We start from the raw sequence: 16,670 nt of genomic DNA on the forward strand, positions 1-16,670 counted from the left end.
ATAGTTAAAATATAATCCATGCATACTTAACAAAATAAACATTCACGATTACAGCACGGGTCTCAGAAGACTGTAATCTCAAAACAACGAAGACCTGCCACCATAATTACATTGCCAAAATACACTATTGGGCTAGTTCGTTGAGTAACTCGCGTAACTCGACTAATGATTCCAGAATACTATCCAAAGACCTAACAATGGAGGCTGGGCAGCAAGCTCCGTGTTGTATCTACGTCGTCTAGTTAACCTCCTCCAGTCTGCTAGTCTCTGCTCCTTACTCTGATCCTGACACATCTCCTATCATTTGAGGCTAATGGTAGTTGAGACTACCACGGTGAGATTTGATTACAAATCTCAGTAAGTTAATAGGAAACTTCTAAACAGGTTAATGATGCATGCATGGCAGTAAATGCATGAATGCATAATCAAAGTCATAAGTAAGCATAGCATAACTTGATATATAGCATGACATAAATGACATAATTTGAACTGAAACTGAAACTTAGCTTGATGTGACATGGCATGCACGTGAACTTAAAATATAAGATGGACTAGCAACATAGCTTGAAAGTGAACTTGAAACATAACATGGACTTGAAACATAGCATGAACGTGAACATACATAATTTGAACATGAACTTGAACATAACATGACTTGAGTATAACATAACATAAACGTGAACTTGAAACATAGCATGAATGTGAACGTGACATAACATGAACGTGAACTTGAAACATGATATAGACTTGAAACATAGCATGAACGTGAACTTAAACATAATATAATGTGAAACATGACTTGAATGTGAAATACATGAACTTGGAATCTAATTCAATAGACTTAATTAATAAAGTGACCATATGGGTGCTACACGGGTCCCCTTGAGCGCAGTGTCCCTGCCGATTACCGCATCATAACACAAGTGTGCATACCACCTGTGAGTGTGTTAATACGTACTCCACAGTTGTTGTGACCCCACGTATTCTATGTGTAACAATCGTTATGTCTCACGTAGTGTATGCTTCACAGTTGTTATGGCCTCATACTTCATGCTGCACAGTTGTTGTGACCCCATGAATTGCTTGTGTCACACTTGCTGTGAACACAAGTAACATAAAGTGTGGCCCCATCGGTGTTAGTGCCTGGCACACTCCGGTGACCAGCTAGTTAGGCCTCATTTGCAACTTGTTGACTGTACTTTGTCAACCCAGGGAATTTCACACATATTTAGACACTCCAGCATGAACAAAGGAGCTCCACTAGGATATTACCCTATCCTAGCGCTTAGGGTCGTGATTGACAAGAATAACTTAACTGGCATACATGACATTTCATAACGTGACGTGACATGAACGTGACATAAAAGACAAAAGTCTTGACATAGCGTAATGTGACATGAACGTAAGAAGATAGACATGACAAACTTTGAGACATAAATGTAACGGACAACATTCCATAACATGGCATACATGTAACAAACAATATTTTGTAACATGGCATACCATGTAAAAAACAACATTTCATAACATGGCGTAATATGTGATAGTGAATATTACATGACATGATATACATGTAACAGACGACATACATAATGTGACATACTTGCAACAGATAGTAATATGAGATAGAATATATTATGTAACAGATAAGATTTTCATGTCAAAATAATTGGTGTAATAGATAAACATGTGAAGACATGGTATGACATGACATATATAACAATATATGAACATAAACTGTAGTTCCCTTATCCATAGTAAATTGATAGTATGTTAAGAGCTAACTTACCTCGATCGTCACGTTCTACGAGAATAAAGTGCGAAACACGAGAAACTGTAAGAGGGTAATCTAAAAGTTAAAAATTTAAAACTAATAATTAGAAATGTGAAAATGAACAACTTAGAGTATTTTACCCTCCACATGTGGGAAAATGAGTATTTTACCCCTAACATAAGAATTTCATATCCTAACTAAAAAAATTACCAAAACCTAGACTCAAATATCAACTAAGAAAAATTTAAAACCACATTCATAGGCCATTTCTCTTGATTTTGGTTGCAATTTCTTCCATCTTCAAAACCCATGATTAAACTAAAATTTTGTAACAAAGATCTTCCTATCCTAAGTTTAAAAACACATTTAAAATATCTATTAAGAAAAAACTAATCATCAACACCAAACTTTTTGTAAAAAGACCCAAACTTTTTAATAAAATGTAAACCCTTAAATCACAAGTTTTGACTTTAATAAAATCATCTCCAAGAATTCCAAAAACATCAAATCTAACATATTCATAAAATCATCCTAAGATCAACCATGCTTTAAATCATCAAACAAAAGTCACCAAAAACCACAAAACAAGACTTGGAGTTTTTGGTTTTACACTTAGTAAAAAACATAAACTTTTCTCTCAACTAACTTCAATTAATCTTTTGCTCCATGGCTTAAAGACATGTGATCTTCAAACTACAACAACACATGGTTTAGAAAATGTGTCCTAAAGAGGCTCCAGTCATCAAACTTAAAATCACATGGCTGAAACTTATTAAAACATGGATCTAACCCAAAAATATCAAATCTTTAGCCTAACCGAAACCCTCTTGCATAGAAAAATCATATCTTTAAAACTAATACTAAATATCTTTAAAATAATATCCTAACATGTATATAGAGGCTTAGGATCATCAAATAAAAATATTAAAGCCATTGGAATAAGATTAAACCATGAAATATTTCAACTTTCACAAAAAAACAAAAACTGTTTTTCCACTTCTAGTTTTCAAGTTTCTAAATCTAAGGAAATCTATCATCAAAAGTTTTATTCATGCAAAAAAAACCCAATAAAAATTTATAAACACATGCTAACAGTACTCCATAAAATTGTTGGACCAAGATATGTTCATTAGCTTGGTAAAAAATCCCAAAAGATAACATACTCTCCAGTTTCACTCCTAGAATGACCTTTCCATGGTTAAAAATACTTTTGACCGATCAAATAAGTATGGAATGAGACTAATAAGATATCCATGGAAACTAAACTCAAAGAAAAACATCTTTTCAGAGGATTCATCATGCGAAAATACTTACAAGGGATCTAAAATCTCTATGCAATAAGACCCAAGAATCTGCTCAAGAGAGCTCTTTTTTGTCTTTCTCTAAGAACGGGGTGAAGAAGTGGTTAAAGAGAGTGAAATGTGCCTTGCACGACTATAGACTTCTGGAGGGGGAAGTTATGGGCTTGAATGACCCTTGATTGGAGGTGGCTATGTGACATAAAATGGAGAATAGAGAGGAGCAAGGACTGCCTACAGCAGCTGTGAGATATGGAGGTTGATGGGGTGGATCTCTCCTTCACATCAAGGCACTATTGGGTGCAGCCAATGGTAGTGAATGGTTTGCCATGTGGGGGAGGAAACTTTTTCAAGAAACTTTGCTAAGATGGCCAAATTCGTGGGCAATGGTGGGCCTCAATCAAGTGGGCTTCAATTTGGGGTTTAGGTTAGGGTTTGAGGTGTTATCAAGCCCAAATCTAATTTTTTTCTTGCCCCAATCAAATTTTCAAGGTTTAAAAGGTTGGATAATGATGTCATAACAAGGATTTGATTAATTAATAGCATATGGAAGTGATTTAATCAAGTGATAAAACATAATGCTAGAAATCGGATTAAAAAAGGTTTGGAGGCCAACTTTAGGGTTTGGGGAAACCGTTTATGGTTTCGGCTTAAATCAAGTTTTGGAGGTTTCAATTGAATTCCAACCATTTAGGGTTTCGCTGGGATTGAAACCCTCTTTGGTCTGGTACAATTTGGTTAATTAGATGAAACAAAGTTTTGCTTGGATGACATGATCTCACACAATGATTTCCTTCACAAATGCATCCAATGGTTCCTCATGGCCAAGTGTGTAATACTATTCACTATGCGTCGTTAAGATCTTTCCAGGTGTCCAAATTAAACTTCTCTAACCTAATTTGGACATTCCACACTGTAATTTTGAAAACACTACACTGGGTGTGTTTATCGAAGTTACTATTTACTCCAAAAAATGCATAATAACCTTAGTACTGAAAAATTCTAAATATTCATATTAACCTATAGTGAAAATTGTTTACAGAAATTCAACCCTGAAGTGCTCCTAGAAAATAATTTTACAATTTCGAACAAGCGTTTCGCCCGAAATTATGAAAATAGGCTATTGCGTCATAAAATCCTAAATAATCAACTAAGTCTAATGGCATAGACCAAAACACATTCTGACCCTTCTAACTACCTCAAATAATCAAACTCATATTTCTAGCACCATAGTGAGTGACAACGCTGACTATGTTGACAGACTAAAATCTGTGCGATTGGTCAATTCGTAAAACCTCCATAGTTTTTACGAGGTTCCTAAAGTCAATAGAAATTCCACCAGTGAATTTCTAGCGGATTGTTATAGACACTATTACAGCTTGAGGTAGTGTCTGAGTCGGCAGGTTACATGTACGCGGAAACGTCGCGGATACAAATGATTTTGTGGCACCGGAGTCAAATAAAGCGCATGCCGTATATTCGTATAACGCGATTTTTCTTAAGGTGTAATCAACTACTAATTATTAAGCAACTATTTAAAAAGCTAATTTCTAAAGAGGGGTGTTGAAAGAAAATAGTAGTGATAACATATGTTTCCTTGTCCTTGGGGATTTCCTCACTGATATCACCAGGGGTGATGGCATAAATGCGGGCTTGAGCAGGAAGCTTCTGATTGGGTCATTTGTTAGGAATGTTCTTTCCTCTTTGAACATTCTGTGGGAATTCCCGAATCATATGCCCTGACTGTCCGCATCGGTATACACTCCTAGGCCCACACGACATTCACCATTATGGTTCTTTCCACATTTCTTGCAGGTGACAGGTGGAGCTATTATAATGCCTTTTCCCTTGTTAGCTCCTTGAATAATCCTCTTCTTAGCATTATTCCCGCCAGCAGTGAAGGTAGAAGCCCTCTTCCTCTCAAGGTTGATCTGAGCTGTCAAACTTCGTTGTTTCGCCTCCGCTATTACAGCCACATTAACCAACTCTTAGAAGTTGTGGATGCGGAATCCAGCCACATAACTGCAAATTCTAGGATTTAGCCCAGATTGAAAATTCTGGGCTTGCATTTTCTAAGTAGCAATCAAGTGTGAGGCTAACCTTCCTAGCTCCATAAACTTTGCAACGTACTGCTCAACAGTGAGATTGTCTTGTATCAACATGGCAAACTCCTGGGTCTTCTGAGTCTTCATTGACTCTAGGAAGGAATGATTGTCAAATTCCTCATTAAACCTCTCCCAGGTCAAAATGGTGATATTTCCTAATTCTCTAATTAGAAGTTGCCTCTTGGTGTCCCACCAAATTCCAGCTTCACCATGTAGTAGGTGCCCCATGTACTGTACCTTTTGTTCCTCAGTACAATCGCTGATCTCGAAGGTCCTGTCGAGATCTAATAGCCAGTTGTTAGCTTTCATAGGTCCCTCAGTTCCCATGCGGAGTACAGGGAATACCTTTCGAGATCTGTCTCCCAGTCCGGGGGTCATCCGGGCAACTCATTGGCAAATATTTTAGGAAAATCCTCTATCACAGGTATTCCCTATACTCCCCTTGGCTCCTCTATCTTTTCCATCGCAACCAAAAGATATGTGGTAGCACCTTTCAACATGCTCTTCTTAATTTGGCAGGTCGTGGCTACCAATGGAGCTAACTTGATCGCCTCCCCCACATAACAAATCCTATCTTTGGTACGTGGGTCAAATACCACCTTCTTCATTCAATAATCTATCTTGGCATAATGCCTAAAAATCCATTCCTAGGATCAAGTCGAATTCCATCAAATGGAAAACGATCAGGTCAGCCTTCAGCATTAGGCCTGCTACCTCCAAAGGACAATCCTTAACTATGTGGGTATAACCAACTATCTTCCCATCCAGAATAGCTACCAGAACCTTCTGAGGTCAAGGCAACACATTCAACCCACATCGGTACACAATTAGAAGACACGAAAGACTGTGATGCTCTAGAATCAAACAAAGCACAAGCCATGCATTGCTACAATTTAACCTTACCTATCAAGATAACTAAGGTGATCTAGGGTTTCAAATCAGAACTAACTACTTAGTCATGGTAGAGTTTGAGATGTTTCTTGTAAGTACATATCCATGCATACATCCTCATGTTTGGCATACAAGACCTTCTGTTCTTCAGTACACCAATTAATATCAAAGTTCATTTTCAAATCGATAGGCCACTTATTGGTCCTCAGGGCTTCTTTCGTGCCCATAAAGTTTGGGTACCAATATACTAAGAATCCCTCAAACGGGAGTCTACAATTCTCTCCTCTAGGTAGTTCTTGTCTAACATTCTCCACTTGCACTATTTGATGCTATACGATCTTCGTCATTTGAAGGATTACTTTCGCGATTGCTTTTCCTCCTTACAACGGAGGGCTCCTTCCCTCCTGATCCCTTGATCTCGGAGAGACTTCCTTATGTTTTCCACATGCCATGAAGTCGTTTCCTCCTAAAACGCATAAAGCCAATGCTTATCAATCCTATTCCAATGATAAGGTAAAGCTTAGCTTCGCTTCTTGGCCCATAACACACGCCTTTCCACACTATATACTACGAGGATTCAAGCCTATAGCTAGAGAATTCAAGCCTAGCATTTGGTACCATGTTTCCCTAGAATAACATGTGGGTTTACCCAGAGCCGTAATTGCTCTGATACCACCATCTGTGACACCCTTAGCCCCTACTTGGGATTGGATAGTGATTAAAGTGTCAACACATGTAACTCAGGGCTACATACCCCAGTACATGACAATTAAGATGTAATGGACCTAGTGTATTTCTAGTAGTATGCAATAATTCACAAATGTAAGTAAGATTATAAGCAATTTTTAAAAGTATCATGGTACCATTTAAAACTATAGATCCCAAAATAACATCGCTGTTCAAACCTCCCAAATACAAGAGGGTTCAAAACAAAATAAACCGTTTCCCATCTTTTTTTTTTTTATTTTTTATTTTTTATTTTATCCCTACAAGCCCTTCTCTTGAGCCTATTTCGCCTTGTCCTTGTTGATAATCTTTTGCAAGTCTTCAAACAACTTAAGCACTTCACAGACGAACTGATTGGCTGCCTCTAGCTTATCCTCCAAAGATGGCTCCATCAAGCAGTTAGGGCTCTTCGGGGCCTCTTTAACTGCGGGGGATCTGGCTTCTTGCTTTTCCCTATGATCAATTTCTTGACATGTCACAACTTTTACCATTTCGAGTGGGAAATGAAAGTATAAACTACCATAGTGAGATTTCAAAAAACTAAGTTAACACATAACATACAAGCAAGTAATATCAGATATAACGGCAAACCATGAGGATGTATGCATGGATATGTACTTTCAAGAAACATCTCATATAAACCAAACTCAATATCAAAATAAACATCAAATGGAAAGAAAGCATATTGTCTTATAAACTAGATGCAGTAATATAAATATACTTAAAACAATTTCTTTATAAATATCATGAAACCATCTAAATAAGAAGGGTGTTTTGGGAAAAATCCATAAATAGAACAAGGAAACAAAAAGAAATCTAAGGTTTTCACACTTCCAGACCAAAATCGTGCGACAGACTACAGAGGAAAGTCTCTACTCACTGAGAGAGAAGGAGAGGCATGACGGGCAGTGTGGTGGGTGGAGGTCAAAGGTGGTCAGCACGGTAGCATGGCATTGGGAGAGGGAGATGGAGAGAAAACTGTCACTTGATCATGGTGGAGGTTGGGCATGGTTGCTCGGGATGGTGCAAAGGCAACCTAGGTTTGCTGGCTTCTCAGTTATGGCATTGGCAGAAGCTTTGTTTCGGGTGCAGTAAAACAGGGGTGTTTTGGCTTGGCAAAACTGTGGGTTGCTGTTTGCCATGCCTGTGGGAAGTGGTTTCCGGAAGTTGGCTGCTGTGAAGGAGCAAGGTACCTCACGTTGGGATCGTGGTGGTTACTAGCTATGGTGCAGTGTTCGCTGCACTTGGCCCCAAGTTTTGGCTTTGTCTGAGGGAAGCCTTGGCAGACTGACCAACATGCAACGGTGTCGACAAGGGCCACTTGTGACGGTGCCTTGGTGGTGATGGTGTGCAACAGGGTGAGAGGGTGATGCTGCTCTGCAAGTGTAGTGGACCTAGTAAATCTATACTGTGTTGTAATAAGGAATGGTAGGATAATGAATTAATGCTTGTTGTTTGATAAAATGAACAAGATAGTCACAAAGAAAATGAAGATGGAAATGGTTACACCTTGGGGTATTCGAGGTCCCCAATTCCTCCCAAATGAAAATACAAACTGGTTCAGCAATAATCTTCAGATTCCCCATTCAACCTCTTTTCCCTCCTATTATACTTTTCAAGAATAACAACCTAGACTAATTAATAAAAGACACGAGTACTGTAAAATATTGAATTACAAAAAGGCAAACTGGTAACTAAGTAATATTTTGAAAATAACTAACTAGCTTATAGAACACTTAAAAGATTAAACACAATGATCCATTCTCTCAGCACGTCACTTATCCAATCTCCTTCCACGCTACGTTTTGCCACCAAGGTTTAAGGTAATGGGCCGATATTGTAGTAAAGTACTTGGCTCTCAACTGATTTGCATTTTCCTCTTGGGCCTCATAACAGCAAGGACGGGCTTTGTGAGGGTGGAAAAAATACAAACTGCCAAAAAAAATGAATAGGCATTAGTGAGAGGGATTTGAGTAACTGAAGAAGAGAAGAAAATCAGAATCATGTGGACGTTGGGAAGATGGAGATCGGGGTGGAGTGATTTTCCGCTTGAAGAAATTGATAGAGGGAGAAGGAATAAGGATTCTGGGTGTGGGGAAGGGCTATTTGGGAAAGTAGGAAAAAAAAACTAGAAAAGGGAAGACCACTCACCTCAACGACACCGTATCCTAGGTCTTCAAAAGCTGAAAAAGAAAAACAATTTTGTGGGCCTGGGCCTTGGGCCCGAGTATTAAAATTTAAGCATAAGATGCTAAAATAACATATTTTAATTCCTCAAACCCTATAATCCTGAAATACCATCACTTCTCCAAATCCATCAATAACTACTTAAAATGCTCGGACTAAGCTATTAAATTCTAAGACATTTTCTAAAACTGTATAATAACATTAGTAATAAATTCAATTGAGCCACAAAATATAATTCTGGTTTAAAGACTCATTATAACAAACCTGATTCAAGTAGAAGGGCAAACATTTCATTTAATAAAAATAGACTAATTAGTTTATTAAAGGGTTAACATAAAAATTTCATACTTACTATTTACTTACTGAAATTAGTTGTAAAAAAATAATTAATTCATTAATCTAGTGTAACGCTCCGTTCCAGGAGGTCTGGAGAGTTAGCTCTTATTACTCAAGAATATCTCCAATAATTAATAATAAATAAACAGAAACTCCACAAAATACTTAACTTATTTGTTTGATCCAAAAACCAGTGTCCTTCCACAGAAATACTAAACGAAAAACCACAATAAAACAAATAACATCTCCACAAAAACTCAAATTATTCATAACTTGACGTACCAAAATAACTGCCAGAGATAAAACTACTAAATATGATCCTCCAAAATCTTGTACCCTTAGCACTCATTCATCTATGATCATCAGATTTTTCCAATACTTCCTACTCTTGTTCTCTAGCTGGACCATAAAAATATCTTTAAAATGTTATGGAGATAAATGGTGAGTTATCAACAACTCAGTAAGCAGAGAAAATATGCTAGTATGTAAACACGAACATTTTCACAGAGTTCAGAATGCAGAAACAAAACATTTCAGTTTTTAATATGAAAATCTCAAAAATACATATGATCATAAATTCAGAGCGATATTTCAAACATTTCATATTCAGAAAACAACTTTTCTTATTCAAAGACTCCTTTGGCACAACATGACTGAACATCTTCATCTTATCATATCATATCAGAATAAAGACCATGTTTAATCCCCGTGGTAGAGTTGTGCATTCTGCGGAAAGCCAAGCAGAACATAAATCACCATGAATATCAAAGCGATTGCACTCAGAACAGAAATCCACTATAATATCTCGTGGTAGGGCCAGAGGTCACTATTATATCTCGTGACAGGGCCAGAGGTCACTATTATATCCCGTGACAGGGCTAAAGGTTACTTTTATATCCCGTGACAGGGCCACATATCAGAGCAAAATAGAATTAGAATCAGAATCAAAGTCAGAATAGAATCAAAAAGTCATGCCAAAGGTTTTTCGGATGCCACATCATATCAAAACAGAATACTGAAATTCAGATCATTCTCACATACTGAAACAAATGTTGGAGCGTCTTTCTAAATCAATGCACAATTTTTCGTATTCTCAATATTGTTCTTTTTCAGATTTCAAAGACTGCATGACAAAATTTAGCTCATGTCTACACAATGCATGTCAGAAAATATTTTCTCTTTTTCGTATAGATTTCATGAGTAATGCAAATAAAAGACTGATGTTGGTTTTTCCCAAGTTTTCATTTCATCACAAAATGTGCAAAGTTTTTAGAAAGTCAACCTCAGTCTTAATAATTCGTATAAAACCTAGCATAGGAACCCCGCTTACCTGAGCTTCTTAGCTTATTCAAAAATTCTCCACAATAGTATTGAACAATTGCCAATCTTCACCTATAAAAATTCATGTAACTTAAATATATCTCCAATGAACAGATAAATCTCATATTACACCTAAAGTACCTATTTTAATTCCTCAAAAACTTAAAATTTCTCTTAATTCTAAAATACTATCACTTCCTAAATTCCTCAATATCCACATAACTATAAAACTCAGAATATTTCTAAAATTGCATAATAATATTAGTAATAGATACAATTATGTCGTAAAATACATTTCTGGTTTAAAGGCTCATTAAAACAAAATTGATTAAAGTAGGAGGGCAAATATTTCATTTAATAAAAATAGACTAATTAGTATCTCTTTAAAGAGTTCAAAATAAAAATCTTGCACTACTATGTACTTTTAAAAATATTAATACTTATATTATCTTTCAAATATTTATTTAATTTGTATTTAAAACAAAACTCATACAAAGTGAATTTAACATATAAAAACTACAATATGATCAACTTATAAATATTTTGTTAAAAGCACCAGTATACTGACTTAGTTTATAAGCCCATACATCTACGCCCAAAATAGACTATAACCCACGTAAAACAAAAGTCAAGCTTTCAGATTCAATAAACATAATATTAACTCATGTGTTTCAAAGAAGGCAAAATGGTAAAAACACCTAATATTATTAGAGTAACTGAGATACACAAACATATGTATATTTCCTTCTTAAGAAAACTACCACAAAACAAAAGAAAATCAGGAGATGAGCAGCGGCAAAGACTTACCCAAGGAAAACTGAGAGGCAAGGTAGAAGATGCACTCACGGCAAGCACCAAAATCACCAAGAAACGAGTGAAGCTCATTGCTTTTATGGCAAAAACAGGGCACGGAAAAAAGGCAAAACAGAGTAGTTAAAGACCAAACAAAAAGGGAATGCAATGAGAATAAATCATGAGGATGAGCCACGAAATTAGTAAGGAAGATTTAAGAGAAAGCACAACAATGGAGGCTCATGGACTGAACTGCAAATGGAGAGAAAAATAGATGAAAAATATATGCTAAAGTGGAATAGATATGCATGGTTTTACAGCAAAAAGGGAAACCAAAAATTAATGAGATGGAAAAGGAAACATTACCAGCCGAAGATGGAGGAATGCGTGGTGGCGTTTGCTGACTTGCAGAGGGGAAGATTCAAAAATAAGATGGAGAGGAAGAAGGAACACTGTAGACGGCAACTCAATGAAAAATAGAGGAAAGAATGACATAAAATGAAGGAGAAGAGGAGAAGCAGCAGCCGCATGGATTGAAGAAAGGGGAAATGAAATATGAAATGGAAAGGTGAAGAGCAACGATACAGGAGAAGGAAAAAAAATAGATGAAGAAGCCCTAAGGGCTGGACCAAACGACGCCGTTTGGGGGGGAAAAGTGGGCTGGGTTGAAGGCTCACGGGTTGGGTTGGGGACCAAATGGGCTAGGCCCAAAAGAAAAGAAAAAAAAATAAAACACACCCAAATAAGCTCAATCCGAAAATAGAAAAGTACAACAAAAGAAAAAGGCACAATAAAAATAAATAAGAGTCAAATAAAAACACTGCAACTCAATATTAATAAAATAAAATAATTAAAGTCCAAAAATAAAATTATTCATTAAAGCAAAGAGCAATTTAAATGCAAACACTAATTAATATCAAGAAAGCACATCAAAGTAAATTTCACAAATTAAGAATTATAAAATAAATTCAACGAGAAATCTGATAAATTTAAAATAAGAGAACTAATATTTAAATTAATTAAAATAGTCCTTCACTAAAATACGAGATATCACATCTAGACTCCTAAAATATTTTCTATATAAAATCTTATACTACAAACAAATACTACGCACAACATGTTTATAAAAACATGTTCAATAAGTACCCATTCAAGGGCATTTTTGGAAAAAAAAGAAAACATAACCTGCATGGCTCTTTGAAAACAAAAGGTGGGATTTACAAACATGTAACAGTGGCCATGCTTACCAAGGAGGAAGGAGGGACGCAACAGCAGGGCTGGGCGGATGTCGCAGGTGGTCCACATGGTGGCAGAGCATTAAGAGATAGAGATAGAGAGTGATGAGCGAGAGAGAGAGTGGTGGGAGAGAGAGTCTGAAAAATGGTGAGAGAGATCAGAGAGGAAACGTGGCACGACGTGACTTGGGGTGGCGACTTAGGGTGGCGAGAGGTGTCGGGTGGCACTTTTTGTGTGTCGTGAGGGGATGACGGAGTGGCGGCTAGCGGTGTGGGTGGATGACTTGAGGCTCACGGTGGGAAAGATCACTTCCTCTATTTCGGTGAAGCAAAAGCAGAGTACTCTCTCAAAACTTTTGGCGGTTGGAACGGTGGTGGTCTTGGGCTTTGGTGTTGCTCCTTTACGATGGAGGGAGGGGCTGTGGTGCAACGTTGAATGTGGCTTATCTTCCTTTTTTTTTGGTCCATCCAGGTGTAGCGACGGAGGAGTCGTGGGCTATCTTCTATATGCTATGAAGAGGATCCCCACTTATATTATATCTATATGACTAGAAACCCTAGAGAAAAAAAGAGGGAGAAAAACTGTATAATGTTAAAGTATAACTCCTAATGCAAGCTATTGCCGTGAATGTCGTGGGGATCGGAACGTGCATGCCGTGGAGAAACTGACGTCAAGAGTGAACCTAGTTGAGGGAGGTTCTACGTGCATGAGATGATGCCTAAATAGGTGGTTGAAACCCTAGGAAAAAGAAATAGAAAGAAAACGTGCATGTCATGGGGCTTAACAAAACTTGGTTTTGACAAGCTAAAGTAGTCCAAAGCATCTTCGTAGCTTATTCGTATTTCTATCGATTGAATATATTCTAAATACTACTAGCCTCGACTCATATTTCAACTAGCCTACTCATTACATAACTTGTCGGACCGAAAACCAAATAAAATATAAAAACTCATAAATCGCTGAAATAAATTTTTCGGGCTCGTAACCTATTCTCAAAACTACTTGTTAAAACCCAAGTGGGCTTTTCATCCATATTAAAAAAAAAAAAATTTGGCCACAAATTTCTTGTTGGACCCAGGTGTTACATGAAAGCTTGACCTATGCATTTATGTGACAGAAAATCATGTTACAGAAAATCATGCTAGACGTTTCGGAGAGAAACTTTTCTTCTTTTCATAACATATATTATTTATAGCCATATAGTTCTTGTAACATATAAGTGGACATCTCATGGCTCCCTTACACATCGTGGGCTCCGTGCTAGTTACCGCATCATTCCCAACCCACTTGACCATGGTGACTACGTCAGAGTTCTTATCATTATGCGGCAATTTGCATTTCGCCTTCACTGCATCCATCTTATGGCACACACTAGAGTTAGGTTCTACCTTGCTCTGTAGTCCTTTAAAAAGAACCCATTCAAGGTCTGCCAATTGTGTTTCATCAACCCAGCGGTTACCACTTCCAATTTATGCACTCCAGAGTGGACAGAGGAGTTCTACTAGAACATTACTCCGTCTTAACATTTGGGGTCATGACAAATCGTGTAACAAACTTTTCTTTTGAAAACTATGCACAACCCGAAATGCATGTGACATGTACCTGGGACTCTTTTCTTTCATATGTAACTTGAACATATAGATGCCATGCATTATGTAATCATGTCATGTTATTAAACAACACGTCAAAACATCTCCCATTACGAATTCAAAGCATTAGAACTTACAATTTACTTATCACAAAAACATGGGCAATAACAATTGATGCTTATCATGGCAAGAGACAATTTCCTAATCATGGCAACTATACGTAGCCGAAACATTTCAAGCATGTAGACAAGGCAAGAATCACATGAAACCGAATACAAAGCATGCTATACCAAATATCTCTTCATTTATTTGATTTAACAAGTAATGCCAAGTTTACACTATACAAATAAACAATGCAAAGTTCACATGTCATATACAAATATTATCCGAGAGTAGGTCAAGAGTCAACATACAAAATTCCGAAGCAAAAAGACCAAGCAAGCTGAAAATGTAGTTTAAACTATTAGACTTAGTGGCAACACAAAACCTTAGTCCGAGTATGTGTGTGTGACATGTTTAGGGTTTACTCATTTACGGTTGTAAAGCTTTTCCCGTGGCTAGAATGGCTCTCCACATGCTCAGCCTAAGAGAAGTTGGCATAGGCCGAATGATGTTCACCCCTCCTTTACAAGGCTTGGTCATGGTGTTTCACTAATTGTGCATAATGTGTGGGTGTATGTGTGTGTAGCGTCATGCATGGTGTTTCTTCTCTTAGCTGAAGCATTTTCAAAAGAAAATCCTAACTCAACCCTAACAGTGGTTGGTTCTCTCATCCTCTTTAAGGTCCCTTTTCGCTCGTGTTTGGCTAGTGAAGGTTCGGTTCCCCTTCTTGTGAAAACCCTAGTTTCCCGAACATGTCTTGTGCAAGTTAACACATGGATTTAACCATACACCATTTTCAAATTCATGGTGAGACACTCAAAATCCGAGCCCCTCTTCACCCTCCATTCCATGTAGTTGTGTATGTATGAAGGTGAAATGGTCAAAGTAGAGGTTCGAGTGGTTCTTACCGTGTGAGCTCCTTCTCCTTGGATGAATTCTTAGCTTCCTCCTTTCAGGTGTGTGTGTTGGTTGGATGGGTTAGACATTCATTGTGTTTGGTTGGTGAGAAAAAGTGAGAGAATGAGAAAGTGGCATTCCTTCCTGGGTGGTTATGTGTGTGTGTGTGTGAGAGAGAGAGAGAGAGAAGTAAATCTGAAAATGAAAAATGGCAGAGTGACCCCTTGGTGTGCCCCTTAGGTGCCAGCCCTTAAGCTCCCCTTTATATAATTCCTCGAGTTCCCATGCTAGCCCCACCTTCCTATGACATAAAGAATCTCAAGAGTTTGAATGCATGAGTGCCGTGTGTCACAAGTCCTCTAAGCTTGGCCGAACCCCCTTCCCCTTCTCCTTCATGATTGTTCTTCCTTAAGAAATCCAAGTAACCCTCACACATGAGTGACAAGTGACTTGTCCTCTTGCTTAAAAAATCCAAAACCATAAATGCCCTTAGGGTGTGTTTCTTTATGTGGTCCAGGTTCATTGAACCTTTGGGGCATATTTGTCTTTTCATGAAACCCTAATTCTAGACTAGGTCCTCTTAAGCATGTGCATGCTTGCCATGTGGCAAGTTGCCATAGCTGCTTACCTCTTACTCTTCGACTCACAAAGATTCTTCTAGAATCTTGGTAAGTGTGTGCATGTGCCTTCCCCATGCGTCTCTTACTCTTCCCCATGTGCCTCTTCCAAAATCTCTCATCACTTTCCCTCCATGTGTGACAAGTGTCAAAAGAGTTGTTGGCTTTTCCATGTTTAGCATGCAAACCCTATGGCTGAAGCCCTAGAAGTCTCTTGGAGACTTGTGCCTCTAATTTGTAGTGTTCCCATGCACCCCTTCCCTTTCTCAAATCATTGCACCTTCTTCTTGGAACTTACCAAAATTCTATGGGAGGCGTGTGGGTCTTTCAAGGTTATCGAAACCCTAAACTCTCTCACTCCCCTTACCCATTTTTACTTCCAAATGCAAAGAAACCTAGAGGTGAGTTGTGCATGTGAGACACGTGACATGGGGTTGGTGAGAATGGTGTGCGACTAAGCCTTCTCGCCTTCTCTCTTCTCCCAATCTATATTCTTTTTCTAGAACCTTAGGTGTATGTTGGACAAGTGTCATTTGTGTGCCAATCAAGGTACCACTTCCCTAGGTCTTCAAATGATGAGCTTCTAGGGAAACGAAAAGGTCTTCCCCCACCACGTGTCGCCTCCCTTCTCAACCCTAGTCCCTTCTAGTGGCCGGAAAACCCTATGGGCCATTTGGGCGTGGACAACAATGCACTATGGACAAGAATAAGACCCATGGTTCTAAGAGTAGTCCTCATTGGCTAAGTCTGGGTCATCACAGAAAATATATTTGCAACCAAACTATACCATTGGAATTGAT

The 16,670-nt window shown here is 37.9% G+C and overlaps 1 long non-coding RNA gene across 1 annotated transcript; it reads right to left on the reverse strand.

Moving 5' to 3' along the window:
• Positions 1–365: 365 nt before the first annotated feature.
• LOC121267429 lies at positions 366–8,520 on the reverse strand. Its single transcript, XR_005940992.1, has 3 exons — positions 8,386–8,520; positions 3,311–3,315; positions 366–376 (listed from the first exon to the last, which is right to left on the reverse strand). It is a non-coding gene; the product is annotated as an uncharacterized LOC121267429 (long non-coding RNA).
• Positions 8,521–16,670: the final 8,150 nt, after the last annotated feature.

The sequence above is a fragment of the Juglans microcarpa x Juglans regia genome, chromosome 5S, assembly GCF_004785595.1.
Source record: "Juglans microcarpa x Juglans regia isolate MS1-56 chromosome 5S, Jm3101_v1.0, whole genome shotgun sequence".
Lineage (NCBI taxonomy): Eukaryota > Viridiplantae > Streptophyta > Magnoliopsida > Fagales > Juglandaceae > Juglans > Juglans microcarpa x Juglans regia.